Source organism: Balaenoptera musculus, chromosome 18, assembly GCF_009873245.2.
Source record: "Balaenoptera musculus isolate JJ_BM4_2016_0621 chromosome 18, mBalMus1.pri.v3, whole genome shotgun sequence".
Lineage (NCBI taxonomy): Eukaryota > Metazoa > Chordata > Mammalia > Artiodactyla > Balaenopteridae > Balaenoptera > Balaenoptera musculus.
In genome coordinates, this window is record NC_045802.1 from 70,453,247 (window position 1) to 70,468,710 (window position 15,464).

The following is a 15,464-nucleotide window of genomic DNA, read 5'->3' on the forward strand; positions in this document are numbered from 1 at the left end:
AAAGATGATACCAACAGATGGAGAGATATACCATGTTCTTGGATGGGAAGAATCAATATCGTGAAAATGACTATACTACCCAAAGCAATCTACAGATTCAATACAATCCCTATCAAATTACCAATGGCATTTTTTACAGAACTAGAACAAAAACTTAAAATTTGTATGGAGACACAAAAGACCCCAAATAGCCAAAGCAGTCTTGAGGGAAAACAACAGATCTGGAGGAATCAGACACCCTGACTTCAGACTATACTACAAAGCCAGAGTAATCAAGACAATATGGTACTGGCACAAAAACAGAAATATAGATCAATGGAACAGGAAAGAAAGCCCAGAGATAAACTCACGCACCTATGGTCAACTAATCTATGAAAAAGGAGGAAAGGATATACAGTGGAGAAAAGACAGTCTCTTCAATAAGTGGTGCTGGGAAAGCTGGACAGCTACATGTAAAAGAATGAAATTAGAACACTCCTTAACACCATACACAAAAATAAACTCAAAATGGATTAGAGACCTAAAGGTAAGACCGGACACTATATAACTCTTATAGGAAGAACACTCTTTGACATAAATCACAGCAAGATCTTTTTTGATCCACCTCCTAGAGTAATGGAAATAAAAACAGAAATAAAAAATAGGACCTAATGAAACTTCAAAGCTTTTGCACAGCAAAGGAAACCATAAACAAGATGAAAAGACAACCCTCAGAATGGGAGAAAATATTTGCAAATGAATCAATGGACAAAGGATTAATCCCCAAAATATATAAACAGCTCATGCAGCTCAATACTACAAAAACAAACAACCCAATCCAAAAATGGGCAGAAGACCTAAATAGACATTTCTCCAAAGAAGACATACAGGGCATCATCAGAAAATCTACAAACAACAAATGAATGCTGGAGAGGGTGTGGAGAAAGAGAACCCTCTTGCACTGTTGGTGGGAATGTAAACTGATACAGCCACTATGGAGAACAGTATGGAGGTTCCTTAAAAAACTAAAAATAGATTTACCATATGATCCAGCAATCCCACTACGGGCATATACCCAGAGAAAACCGTAATTCAAAAAGACACATGCACCCCAATGTTCATTGCAGCACTATTTACAATAGCCAGGTCATGGAAACAACCTAAATGCCCATCGACAGACGAATGGTTAAAGAAGTTGTGGGTACATATATACAGTGGAATATTACTCAGCCATAAAAAAGAACGAAATTGGGTCATTTGTAGAGACGTGGATGCATCTAGAGACTGTCATACAGAGTGAAGTAAGTTAGAAAAACAAATATCGTATATTAACGCATATATGTGGAATCTAGAAAATGGTACTGATGAACCAGTTTGCAGGGCAGAAATTGAGACACAGAAGTAGAGAAAATACGTATGGACACCAAGGGGGGAAAGCGGCAAGGGGTGAGGGTGGTGGTGTGATGAATTGGGAGATTGGGATTGACATGTATACACGTTGTGTATAAAATGGATGACTAAGAAGAAAAAAACCTACAAATAAATGCGGGAGAGGGTGTGGAGAAAAGGGAACCCCCTTACACTGTTGGTGGGAATGTAAATTGGTGCAGCCACTATGGAAAATAGCATGAAGGTTCCTCAAAAAACTAAAAATAGAGCTACCGTATGATCCAGCAATCCCACTGCTGGGCATATATATATGCTCACTGCTGGGCAAAACTATAATTCAAAAAGATATATGCACCCCTATGTTCACAGCAGAATTATTCACAATAGCCAAGACATGGTAGCAACCTAAATGTCAATGGACAGATGAATGGATAAAGAAGATGTTGTACATATATACAATGGAATACTATGCAGCCATAAAAAGAAAGAAATAATGGCATTTGCACCAACATGGACGGATCTACAGATTATCATACTAAGAGAAGTAAGTCAGAAAGAAAGACAAATACCATATGATATCACTTATATGTGGAATCTAAAATATGACACAAATGAACTTATCTACAAAACAGAAACAGGCTCACAGACACAGAGAACAGATTTGTGATTGCGAAGGGGAAGAGGATGTGGGAGGGATGGACTGGGAATTTGGGATTAGCAGATGCAAACTATTATGTATAGAATGGATAAACAACAAGGTCCTACTGTATAGCACAAGGAACTATATTCAGTATCCTGTGATAAACCATAATGGAAAAGAATATGAAAAAGGATGTATATATATATGTATAACTGAGTCACTTTGCTGTACAATAGAAATTAATACATTGTAAATCAACTACACTTCAATGAAATAAATTAAAACGAAACAAAACAAGACCAAACAAATATCTATCCAGTTAAAGTGGGAGTGAAGAATGAATATTCTAACTGAAGAGAATAGCTAGAGCGACAGCATAGATTTTTGACAAAAAAAAGAAAAAAAAAGCTACAAAAGGAATATAGTAGGATAAACAGATTCAAGATCATATCACAGAAGATCTTTAGTTCAGGCTCAGACCATTGTTTTTCATTAAGAAAAAAATGCAAAATTGCCCAAGGTTTGTGGCCAAATAATCATGTTAATATAATCAGATGCATGTTGTAGAACACAGACTAGTAAAGAGGTATTACTAGTAAAGAGGTATTATTAGAACATAGTTAGACTAGTAAAGAGGTATTATTATAGTACAAGTTAACAGGCTTGACTAGCCTAAGAAGAGAGTGAGGAAAGTCCAAGCATAGACCATGGCAGCGGAAACAGGAAGAGAAAGAATTCAATTCCATTTTCTCAGTTTTCCCAGTACCCAATTATAATCTGTAAACTGAACAATTTCACACATTATGTTGATAAGCAAATTATTGTCTGTATATATTCAAGGGGGTCTAGGAAATTGGAAGCATTAAGGAATGGAGGAGAAGAATTCGACTAAACTTATATTTCCCAAGAAGATGAATATGCCCTATTTCTTCAAAAGAGATGAATGTCAACATTTAATCATCTTTTTATGAATGCTCAAGTTTGTTGGTTTTCACATTTGTCAATTTCAAGCCTCCAGATTTCACCAATACACAATTTGACATCATCCTCAAATAACAATAAGGATTTTAATAAGAATTACACTTTGGAATTCAACTGATACGTATGTGACCTGCCCTTACAGCACTATGGTGCATCATCGCCACTATTCATATATCATTATTGTTGTCAATAACACCGTTAGTCATCCAGACTATTCTAATCCTTTTTTGGTTCTTTTTAAAATTACTTAATACCTGAAAGAGAATGATATGTCATACTAAATTTCTTCGAATTGCCTATCAAATATTTGACAATGGCCAACATAACAAATCTACTACTTACATCATACAGTTTTATTACGTTAATGCAACTGCTCCACTTTGATAACTTGTGCTTCATAAATTTGACACAATTTATTTAATTAAATCCAGTCAACATTTATGAGGTGCCTACTATGTTAAACATGGGATGGTATTTTGTGCATTTAAAAATTTTATCTTTAAAATAAACATGCAAACCATATACTATTATTCCACTTCATAGATAAGGAAATTAAGAATGAGAAGATAACTTGTCCATAATCTTATAATAGTAAGTGGCACAGCTGCTGAGATGCTCCCAGTCAAGGAGAAAAAGAGATAAAATATTCTTCCTATGTTCTTGTTCTTGTTGTTTCCTCTTCCTTTCCCTTCCCTTCCCTTCCCTTCCTTCCCTTCTCCTTTCTCTCTCTCAATCTCTCTCTCTCTCTCTCCCTTATACATTTTATTATTTCATTTTAGATATAGAAAATTAAAGTCTTGCTACAGTGACACATTTAATTGTGAGACTAATGAGACCATAGCTAAATGTAATCAATACATTCAGGATAATCAAGGTAACATGTGGGAATATAATCAAGAATCTGCTTCATGAGTGCAGATGGTTTCCAAGCTATAAAGAAGATACTGAACCCTAAGGAGGCCCTGCATTTCCCAGTGTTTCCTTCCAGAGACTCAAATTTGCATTTAGAGATGAGATTTATAAGCAAAACAAAATATAAACAAAAGAGGTATGAATCAATATCCCCTGAATGCTGTATCTAGTTTGTCTAATTTCAAAACCTAGTTTTGCTTTTTAAATGAAGTACAAAAGTAAATGGATTTACTAAGGTTGTCCTTTTGAGGCAAAGAAAGTAGAGGTGAGGCTGGAAGAAAAGAACAAAGAGAGACTGTACATGTTAGACACAGGTAGTGGAAATGAGAGAAGAAAGAAAATACAGAACCATAGGAGAAACTGAATGAGAGCTCATAGACTATTAAATGGTCAAAAAACTAAGTAAGTGCAGACAAACTGAGTCCTGCTACTCAAACTGTGGTCCCCAGACCAGTAGCATTGGCATCACTTGGTGACTTGTTACAAACACAGCAGCTTGACCTTATCCAACCTATCAAATCAGAATCTGAATTTTAACATGATCTCCAGGTGACTCACATGCAGGTTTTTGCCTGTTATGATTTTGAGCTCCCCCGTTTCCTCGATCTCATTGTTTCATAACCAGATAACCATTCCCCATCGGTGATCTTTATGTATTTACACAGGTCTACCGTTGTTTAGATGCAAATTCATACGAGACTCAGTTCTAAAGTAGGATGGGATGTGAGGCACAGCTTAGGGAAATCATTTTAACCCCTTAATCCATATCATATACAACTATATGTATGTTCACAGGGCACCATTTCCCTCCATCCATCCAACTATAACAAGAAAAAATATTGGCAAAGGACATAGGCTAGAAGTGCCAACTGGCTCCAAAATCATGAATTAAAATATAATAGATAAAACCATGCACAGGGCAAACCTGTTAACATCTCAAAACAACTCTCACTTGAAAACCTACGAGCTGGGAATGATGTCTTCTTTCTACCCAGCTCTCAGAAAAATGGAGAACTTCCCTAAAGCATGTTCTGCATCTGTGAGGCTGGCAATCTACAAAATGAGGTGTTCCCTGCAGAATGCTAGGATAAGCATTGACAAAGAAAAGAAGAGCCTCCCTGATACTTAGAAGCCAGCCTGGCACTCAGAGCTCAGCCGTGGTATCTCTTGTGCATAAATAATCTCACAGAACACCCACCTCAGATAAAGGTACTCTGAAACCATAACACAATGAAACAAAGCAAGGGTACCTCACAATTTTGCCTAAGCACTCACAAAAACAAGGTCACTGCGCCACCCAAAAATTACCAAACAGCCTCTCTTGGACCAAATGAGCCTCTGCTACTGCTTTACAATCGCAGCTCTACCCTCACTCAAGCCTCCCCTTTCTGTAGATCAGGGTTATTGAGATACGCGACCACAGACTTGCTCCCACTTTCTGACAGCATCCAATCCATAGCACACCCCCCACTGCTTAGACCCTCTCCCAAAGCACCCAGCCAAACTCCAAACCCTGTAATAGGTGCCTTCCAGCATCCTCCTACCAAGACGTCCACAGTTCCCCACGGTGTGTGTCCTCTCTGAATGCAAAGTATAATAACACAACTTATTCATTTACAGGTGTTTTCCTGGGGGTCTTTGCTGAAGGGCATTGACAGTGTCTGTATGATGCTGAATGCTCTTCCTGAGTTGGTTCTATAGTACTTTTCTAGTCTCATATCCATCTCATTAGACAACTTGTATTTCCCTCAATACACACTATATTTTCACATCTCTGTATGTGCTAAGATGTTATTTCAACTCAGAGTATCCTTCTTCTAACTCCCAGCTATTGAAACCTTGTTTATCTTTCAAAGCTCAGGCTAAATTCTACAAGCAAGTTTCTCTGATTTCTCCAGGCAAAACCCATCACTTTCTTCTTAGTGTTTTGTTTACATTTCATTTTGACATTTACTCTGTCTTGCACTATAGTTATGTGCATACTTCTTTCCTTCTTCACTAGATTTGGAAGCTCCTGGAGAATTCTAATCATGCCTCATCCATCTCTCTCTTCCATCATGACTTCCAAGCTCTCTGCCTGGTGTATAATACAATTTGAATAAATATTCGTTGAATAGGACTGGTCATTGAAGCTCCAGATATTTGAGTTAAAGGTGAAAATTCTGAGAGGTACATGTAAGTTCTTTTAAGAATCTCAGGGGGCACCCTTATAAAAAAGGGACATTTGGACAGAGACAGACATGATGTACTCAAGCAGAGCATCATGTGAAAATGAAGGTAGATTGAGGGGTGGCTTTCAAGACAAGGGATACCACTGATCAACAGGTACCTCCAGCAGCTGCCTCCAGAAGAGACAAGGAAGAAGTCTCCACACAGGAAAGGAAAGAGAATAGCCCTGCCAGTGCCTTGAATCTGGATTTCTAGACTCCAGGACTGTGAGATAATGAATTTTTAGTGTTTAAGCCACCCAGTCTGTGGTACTTTGTTAGAACCATCCTAGGGAATAAATACAGAAGGATTATGAGACAGTTGGTCATTGTTTGCAAATTGCATCAGGAATCCTGCTCAGATAAGGGGCTGAAGGACTCAAAGAAATAAACAGTAAAAGGATAGTTGTCAGGGGGTTGGGGGAAATGAGGAGATGCTGGCCAAAGGGTACAGACTTCCAGCATTAAGCTTTATATTCTGGGATCTAATGTACAGCATGGTGACTATAATGAACAATTATTTTACACCAGAAAGTTGTTAAGAGAGTAGATCTTTTCTTGCCCCCAGCTTTATTGAGGTATGATTGATAATTAAAATTGTAAGGTATTTAAAGTCTACAACACGATGATTTGACATATGTATACACTGTGAAAGGATTTCCCTCCCCTGAGTTAATTAACACAATCATCACCTCACATATTTGCCCTTTTTTTGGTGAGAACATTTAAGTTTTATTCTCTTAGCAAATTTCAATTATACAGTACAGTACTGTCAACTATAGTCACCATATTATACGTTAGATCCTCAGGCCTTATTTTTTTTATCATTGAAATTTTGTACCCCTTTACCAACCTCTATTTAACCACCCCCCAACTCACCGGACCCTGGCAACCATTCTTCTACTCTGTTTCTATGAGTTTGACTTTCTTTGTTTTTTGTTTTCATGTTTTTTGTAGATTCCAAATATAAGTGATACCATGCAGTATGTCTTTCTGTGTCTGGCTTATTTCACTCAGCATAATCCCCTCCAGGTCCATCTATGTTGTCACAAATGGCAGAAGTTCTTTCTGCTTAAGGCTGAATAATATTCCATTGTGTATATATACCACATTTTCTTTATCCAAGTATCGATCCACAGCCCTTAGATAATGTTTCTGTACCTTGGTATTGTGAATAATGCTGCAGTGAACATGGGAGTACAGATATCTCTTTGAGATAATGGTTTCATTTCCTTCAGATATATACCCAGAAGCGGGATTGCTGGATCAAGAGAGTAGATCTTAAAAGTTACCACCCTCCCAACACACACACAATGGCAGTTATGTAAAGTGACGGCAGTGTTAACTAACCTTATTGTAGTAATCATCTTGCAATATGTGTGCAAATCATTATGCTGTACACCTTAAACTTACATATGTTATATGCCTATGATAAAGCTGGAAAAAATAAAATTTAATTTTATTAAATAAAATTTTAAATAATATAAAATAAATAAAATTTCAAAATTTTAAAAAAGAAAGTAAGCTTAAAGGAATGCCTGAGAAAATTATTTATTCTAGGAATGTAAGAGTTTGGTTAGTCAGCTTAAACTCGAATTAATAGCTAACTAACCCCATCTTTGATTAAGAACACCAAGCATCAACACAATGCTGTAACGTTTAGTTCTTTGAAAAAGAGCACCAACCTAGCACTTGTGTAACATTCACTTGGTTTTTCTCTAGCAGAGCATCTCAGTGTGTGGCCGTGCGTTTCCTGCATCAAAGTCACATAGCATGAACCTTAAGACTTATATTTCCAATGATCATCCCAGACCTACTGAATCACATAGAATATCTGAGGATGGAATAGCCTCTTCTATTGAATGGGAACACCCAGAGGGATTTTTAATTACTCTCAGATAAGACTTGTACATATTAAGTTTGAGAACTGCTGTTCTATATTTTCTTTGGCTGTTTTCATGATGTTTCCCCTCCGACTATGCTGAAGTTAAAATGCGTGTCAATATCAGTTTCTGCAGTAGAGGCAAAGCATGATCATTTCAAGGTCATGCGGTGTGAACTTTTATGTTGTGTGGGAGGAACTTATTCCTTCTTGTGAATAACTCAAACTGCAAGAAAAACAATGGAAACACTAGAGGTCATTAAGTAAGCAAATCTGTTCTTTAAATGCTCTCCTTTCATAGCTTCTTCTAAATTAAGGTTGTTTCTTTAAGACCCTGAACATGGAATTGTTCATGTACCTGTGCTTTACCTTCTCTTGATACTGTCTTTGGGGGCGAGACCACGTCTTGGTCATGAAGTCTTTGTATTGCTTTTGAATCCTCTACAAAATTTATCATGTATCTATGTATCTTATGTAATCTTAGATATATTAAGGGCCCAATAAATACCTGCTGCCTAATTAGAAGGAGAGGAATCTGATAAATTAATGCTCTTGGGATAATATGGGGTGATGCCTTGAGCACACAGGTGACAGAAGAGAACAACTTTTTCTGAATTTGAAGCTCACCTATGATTGTAGTGAAGATGGGTCACTGGGTCCATGATCAGACTGTGAGTTTGTGACTCTGCCAGCATTTTAAGATTTTTTTTAAATGACTGTCTGCATTTTATTAGCTAAGATTAATGACTTGAGGGGAAACTCTCATTGATTGCATATTACAACCAACTTCTGTTATTCAAACAAGTGAAAGTGCAGCAATAAGTAGATAAATATTGTCTCAGAAATGAAGATGAATGAATATAAGTGAATAAAGGTGAAATTGTGATGTAATGGCTATGCCTAATTTATTAGGAGTGTTGTCATAAATCTGACAAGAAGTCTGAACAATGTTCCTTCAAATAGTTTTTCCAACCTACCAAACTGTAGAATAACATTTTAACTGTCGGATGTACTAAACACTGTTTTCTTATAACAGCCATTGCACACATTTTTTTAAGATCTTTTTTTAAATTGGAGTATAGCTGCTTTAAAATGTTGTGTTAGTTTCTGCTGTACAGCAAAGTGAATCAGCCACACGTATACATATATCCCCTCTTCCTTGGATTTCCTTCCCATTTAGGTCACCGCAGAGCATTCAGTAGAGTTCCCTGTGCTATACAGTCTGTTCTCATTAGTTATCTGTTTTATACACAGTAGTGTATATATGTCAATCCCAATCTCCCAATCCATGCCACCACCCTCCTTCCCCCCTTGGTAACACCATACACAAAAATAAACTCAAAATGGATTAAAGACCTAAATGTAAGGCTGGACACTATAAAGCTCTTAGAGGAAAACATAGGCAAAATGCTCTTTGACATAAATCGCAGTAAGATCTTTTTTGACCCACCTCCTAGAGTAATAAAAATAAAAACAAAAATTAACAAATGGGACCTAATGAAACGTAAAAGCTTTTCACAGCAAAGGAAACCATAAACAAAACAAAAAGACAATGGGAGAAAATATATGCAAACAAAGCAACTGACTAGGGATTAATGGGAGAAAATATATGCAAACAAGGCAACTGACTAGGGATTAATCTCCAAAATATAAAAACAGCTCATGCAGCTCAGTAACAAAGAAACAAACAACCCAATGAAAAAGTGGGCAGAAGACCTAAATAGACATTTTACCAAAGAAGACATACAGATGGCCAACAAACACATGAAAAGATGCTCAACATCACTAATTATTAGAGAAATGCAAATCAAAACTACAATGAGGTATCCCCTCATACCGGTCAGAATGGCCATCATCAAAAAATCTACAAACAATAAATGCTGGAGAGGGGGTGCAGAAAAGGGAACCCTCTTACACTCTTGGTGGGAATGTAAATTGATACAGCCACTATGGAGAACAGTATGGAGGTTCCTTAAAAAACTAAAAATAGAACTACCATATGACCCAACAATCCCATTCCTGGGCATATACCTGGAGAAAACCATAACTGAAAAAGATACATGCACCCAATGTTCATTGCAGCGTTATTTACAATAGCCAGGACGTGGAAGCAACCTAAATTTCCATCAGCAGAGGAATGGATAAAGAAGATGTGGTACATATATACAATGGAATATTACTCAGCCATAAGAAGGAATGAAATTGTGCCATTTTCAGAGACGTGGATGGACCTAGAGACTGTCATACAGAGTAAAGTAAGTCAGAAAGAGAAAAACAAATATCGTATATTAACACATATATGTGGAATCTAGAAAAATGGTATAGGTGAGCTTACTTAAGATCTGAAAACAAAATCTTGATGAAGGCCTCACAGCTTAAACTTTCTAGTAATTTATATTTAAGAATACCCCAAAGGCAAAAGAGTCAGAGCATACAGCTGCTAAATGAAGTTCCCTGCCACCCCGCTCCTTTATCTCTCTTCTCATTCATTCCTTAATCATTCATTCATTCATTCCATTAGCAGACTTTTTATTATCTGAGCATTGTTTGAGTTGAACAGAGCTGGGAATTTGGAAGTGGTAATGGGAAGGTACTTTCAGGAAATGGATTTCTAAAGCCAAGTTGCTTTACATCCACACTTTCCACTGAGGATCCCCTTGGTCTGGACAAAAGAGAAGGACATACCTAGAATTAAGTTACCATAGAACTCACCACTTGACAGGTAAAAGAACTGCTGATGGAAGAGAGGGCGGAGGATATTTGGCCAAAGGGCTCCATGTTTGGAGACATTCGTGGATTCTCCTTTGTAAACAGATGGACTGGGTCGGTCTTTTTAACTACATTTACCCAATACTTGGCTCACAGCTGGCACTTATAAAGTATTGGTAAGTTAATAATAACAAATTTATCTGGTCCTGTGACTCTGGCTGAAGGATAAGAAATGGTATAGCTTAGTGTTTCTGGCTGCCCTCATTTGGACAGTCATCAGTAAATCCACTGCTTTGGAAGTTCTCTGGTGCTTTGTAAATATGCTCTTCCAACACAGCAAAGGAAGAGGAGTTTAGATCAATCCTTTGTGGAATCCTAAGCAATCAGCTCATGGTACCTCCTCTTCATTCCTTATGCCACTAGACACACTAAGTCCACATGACTTTTTATTACTATTTTTCACCCTAAATTAAACTCAAAACTGGAATATTTCCACCTATTTTAAATATTGGCTTATGTTAGTTTTTACATGGAAGATTTTCTGCCTAGAGTAGAAAAGCAGCATTCAATTAGGTACAAAGGAGAAAAAGACACTGAGTTGTGATAACTGGGGAATGAAGTAGGGTTTGGGCAGAAGGTTGTTCCTTTGTCCTAGAGCACAAAACACCCCACATCCTGGGAAAGAGTGACCTCAAAGGGCCAAAATGGAGCATTCTGTTTTTTCATTGTTCATCATGTTACAGTCATTGTCATGGGTACTCTTTCTTCTGGTTTTATTGTTATTTGCCTCATAACAATCTCTTAATCTCCCTTGACTGTCTTTTGTTCAAAAGACAAAATAAATATCATATAACAGCTTTTTCTAATTGGCTCCATTGGCTGTCAATTCTAGGGGACCACATTTGGGTCTCATATTTTGAAGATGAGGGAACCGAGGCTCACAGAAGCTACATATTTGTCAACTCTTAAGGCATGATACATGGGAGACACAGACCTTGAACTCAAATGCTTTCTTTCTATCTTCAGCACATCCAGAGAACATTTCTTCAATGCTACATGTTCCCAGTATATTATTGAAAGTAATTCCCCCTGTACACCCTGTATTTTACCCTTTGCCTATGGCCATTCGTGCAAAAACATTTTTGAGATTGTCTTGTGATTTTCTCTACCTAGAGGATCCTCTGAGTGACATTTAAGGACTTGGCAATCAACCAAATATGCAGATATTTATAGGACATTCCATTCAAAAACAATAGAATACGCTTTCTTCTCAAGTGCTCATGGAACATTCTCCAGGATAGATCATATCTTGCGTCACAAATCAAGCCTTGGTAGATTTAAGAAAATTGAAATCGTATCCAGTATCTTTTCTAACCACAACACTATGAGACTAGATATCAATTACAGGAAAAAATATGTAAAAATACAAACACATGGAGGCTAAACAATCCACTACTAAATAACCAAGAGATCACTGAAGAAATCAAAGAGGAAATCAAAAATTACCTAGAAACAAATGACAATGAAAGCATGATGACCCAAAACCTATGGGATGCAGCAAAAGCAGTTCTAAGAGGGAAGTTTATAGCAATACAATCCTACCTCAAGAAACAAGAAACATCTCAGATAAACAACCTAACCTTACACCTAAAGCAATTAGAGAAATAACAAAAAACCCAAAGTTAGCAGAAGGAAAGAAATCATAATGATCAGATGAGAAATAAATGAAAAAGAAATGAAGGAAACAGTAGCAAAGATCAATAAAACTAAAAGCTAGTTCTTTGAGAAGATAAACAAAATTGATCAACCACTAGCCAGACTCATCAAAAAAAAAAGGGAGAAGACTCAAATCAACATAATTAGAAATGAAAAAGGAGAAGTAACAACTGACACTGCAGAAATACAAAGGATCATGAGAAATTACTATGAGCAACTCTATGTCAATAAAATGGACACCCTGGAAGAAATGGACAAATTCTTAGAAAAGCACAACCTTCTGAAACTGAACCAGGAAGAAATAGAAAATATAAACAGACCAATCACAAGCATTGAAGTTGAGACTATGATTAAAAATCTTCCAACAAACAAAGCCCTGGACCAGATGGCTTCACAGGCAAATTCTATCAAACATTTACAGAAGAGCTAACACCTATCCTTCTCAAACTCTCCTAAAATATAGCAGAGGGAGGAACACTCCCAAACTCATTCTATGAGGCAACCATCACCTTGATACCAAAACCAGACAAAGATGTCACAAAGAAAGAAAACTACAGGCCAATATCACTGATGAACACAGATGCAAAAATCCTCAACAAAATACTAGCAAACAGAATCCAACAGCACATTAAAAGGATCATACACCATGATCAAGTGGGGTTTATCCCAGGAATGCAAGGATTCTTCAATATACGCAAATCAATCAATGTGATACACCATATTAACAAATTGAAGGAGAAAAACCATATGATCATCTCAATAGATGCAGAAAAAGCTTTTGACAAAATTCAACACCCATTTATGCTAAAAAATCTCCAGAAAGTGGGCATAGAGGGAAACTACCTCAACATAATAAAGGCCATATATGACAAACCCACAGCCAACATTGTTCTCAATGGTGAAAAGCTGAAACCATTTCCTCTAAGATCAGGAACTTAAAGTTGTCCACTCTAACCACTATTATTCAACATAGTTTTGGAAGTTTTAGCCACAGCAATCAGAGAAGAAAAAGAAATAAAATGAACCGAAATCGGAAAAGAAGAAGTAAAACTGTCACTGTTTGCAGATGACATGATACTATACATAGAGAATCCTAAAGCTGCTACTAGAAAACTACTAGAGCTAATCAATGAATTTGGTAAAATAACAGGATACAAAATTAATGCACAGAAATCTCTTGCATTCCTATATACTAAAGATGAAAAATCTGAAAGAGAAATTAAGGAAACTCTCCCATTTACCACTGCAACAAAAAGAATAAAATACCTAGGAATAAACCTACCTATGGAGACAAAAGACCTGTATGCAGAAAACTATAAGACACTGATAAAAGAAATAAAAGATGATACAAACAGATGGAGAGATATACCATGTTCTTGGATTGGAAGAATCAACATTGTGAAAATGACTATACTACCCAAAGCAATCTACAGATTCAATGCAATCCCTATCAACTACCAATAGCATTTTTCACAGAACTAGAACAAAAAATTTCACAATTTGTATGGAAACACAAATGACCCCGAAGAGCCAAAGCAATCCTGAGAAAGAAAAATGGAGGTGGAAGAATCAGGCTCCCTGATTCAGACTATACTACAAAGCTACAGTCATCAAGACAGTATGGTACTGGCAGAAAAACAGAAATATAGATCAATGGAACAGGATAGAAAGCCCAGAGGTAAACCCATGCACATATGGTCACCTTATTTTTTATAAAGGAGGCAAGAATATACAATGGAGAAAAGGCAGCCTCTTCAATAAGTGGTGCTGGGAAAACTGGACAGCTACATGTAAAAGAATACCATACACAAAAATAAACTCAAAATGGATTAAAGACCTAAATGTAAGGCCAGATATTATAAAACTCTTAGAGGAAAACATAGGCAGAACACTCTATGACATAAATCACAGCAAGATCCTTTTTGACCCACCTCCTAGAGAAATGGTAATAAAAACAAAAAATAAACAAATGGGACCTAATGAAACTTAAAAGCTTCTGCACAGCAAAGGAAACCATAAACAAGATGAAAAGACAACCCTCAGAATGGGAGAAAATATTTGCAAATGAAGCAACTGACAGAGGATTAATCTTCAAAATATACAGGCAGATCATGCAGCTCAATATCAAAAAAACAAACAATCCAATCCAAAAATGGGCAGAAGACCTAAATAGACATTTCTCCAAAGAAGATATACACATTGTCAAGAAACACATGAAAGGATGCTAAACATCACTAATCATTAGAGAAATGCAAATCAAAGCTACAATGAGGTATCACCTCACACCAGTCAGAACGGCTATCACCAAAAAATCTACAAACAATAAATGCTGGAGAGGGTGTGCAGAAAAGGGAACCCTCTTGTACTGTTGGTGGGAATGTAAATTGATACAGCCACTATGAAGAACAGTATGGAGGTTCCTTAAAAAACTAAAAATAGAAATACCATACAACCCAGCAATCCCACTAATGGGCATATACCCTGAGAAAACCGTAATTCAAAACGATACATGCACCCCAATGTTCACTGCAGCTCTATTTACAATAGCCAGGACTTGGAAGCAACCTAAGTGTCCATCAACAGATGAATGGATAAAGAAGATGTGGCACATAAATACAATGGAATATTACTCAGCCATAAAAAGAAACGAAATTGATTTATTTGTAGTGAGGTGGATGGACCTAGAGTCTGTCATACAGAGTGAAGTAAGTCAGAAAGAGAAAAACAAATACCATATGCTAACACATATATATGGAATCTAAAAAAAAAAAAAAAAGGTTCTGAAGAACCTAGGGGCAGGACAGGAATAAAGACACAGCAGATGTAGAGAATGGACTTGAGGACATGGGGAGGGGGAAGGTTAAGCTGGAATGAAGTGAGAGAGAGGCATGGACATATATACACTACCAAATGTAAAATAGATAGCTAGTGGGAAGCAGCCGCATTGCACAGGGAGATCAGCTCGGTGCTTTGTGACCACCTAGAGGGGTGGGATAGGGAAGGTGGGAGGGAATTGCAAGAAGGAGGGGATATGCAGATATATGTATAT

General features: G+C 37.0%; 1 protein-coding gene across 2 annotated transcripts in view; it reads right to left on the minus strand.

Annotated features, from left to right (window-relative positions):
* FGF14 (fibroblast growth factor 14) overlaps positions 1 to 15,464 on the minus strand; it is a 621,870-nt gene that overhangs the window by 221,913 nt on the left and 384,493 nt on the right. The window lies entirely within an intron of this gene.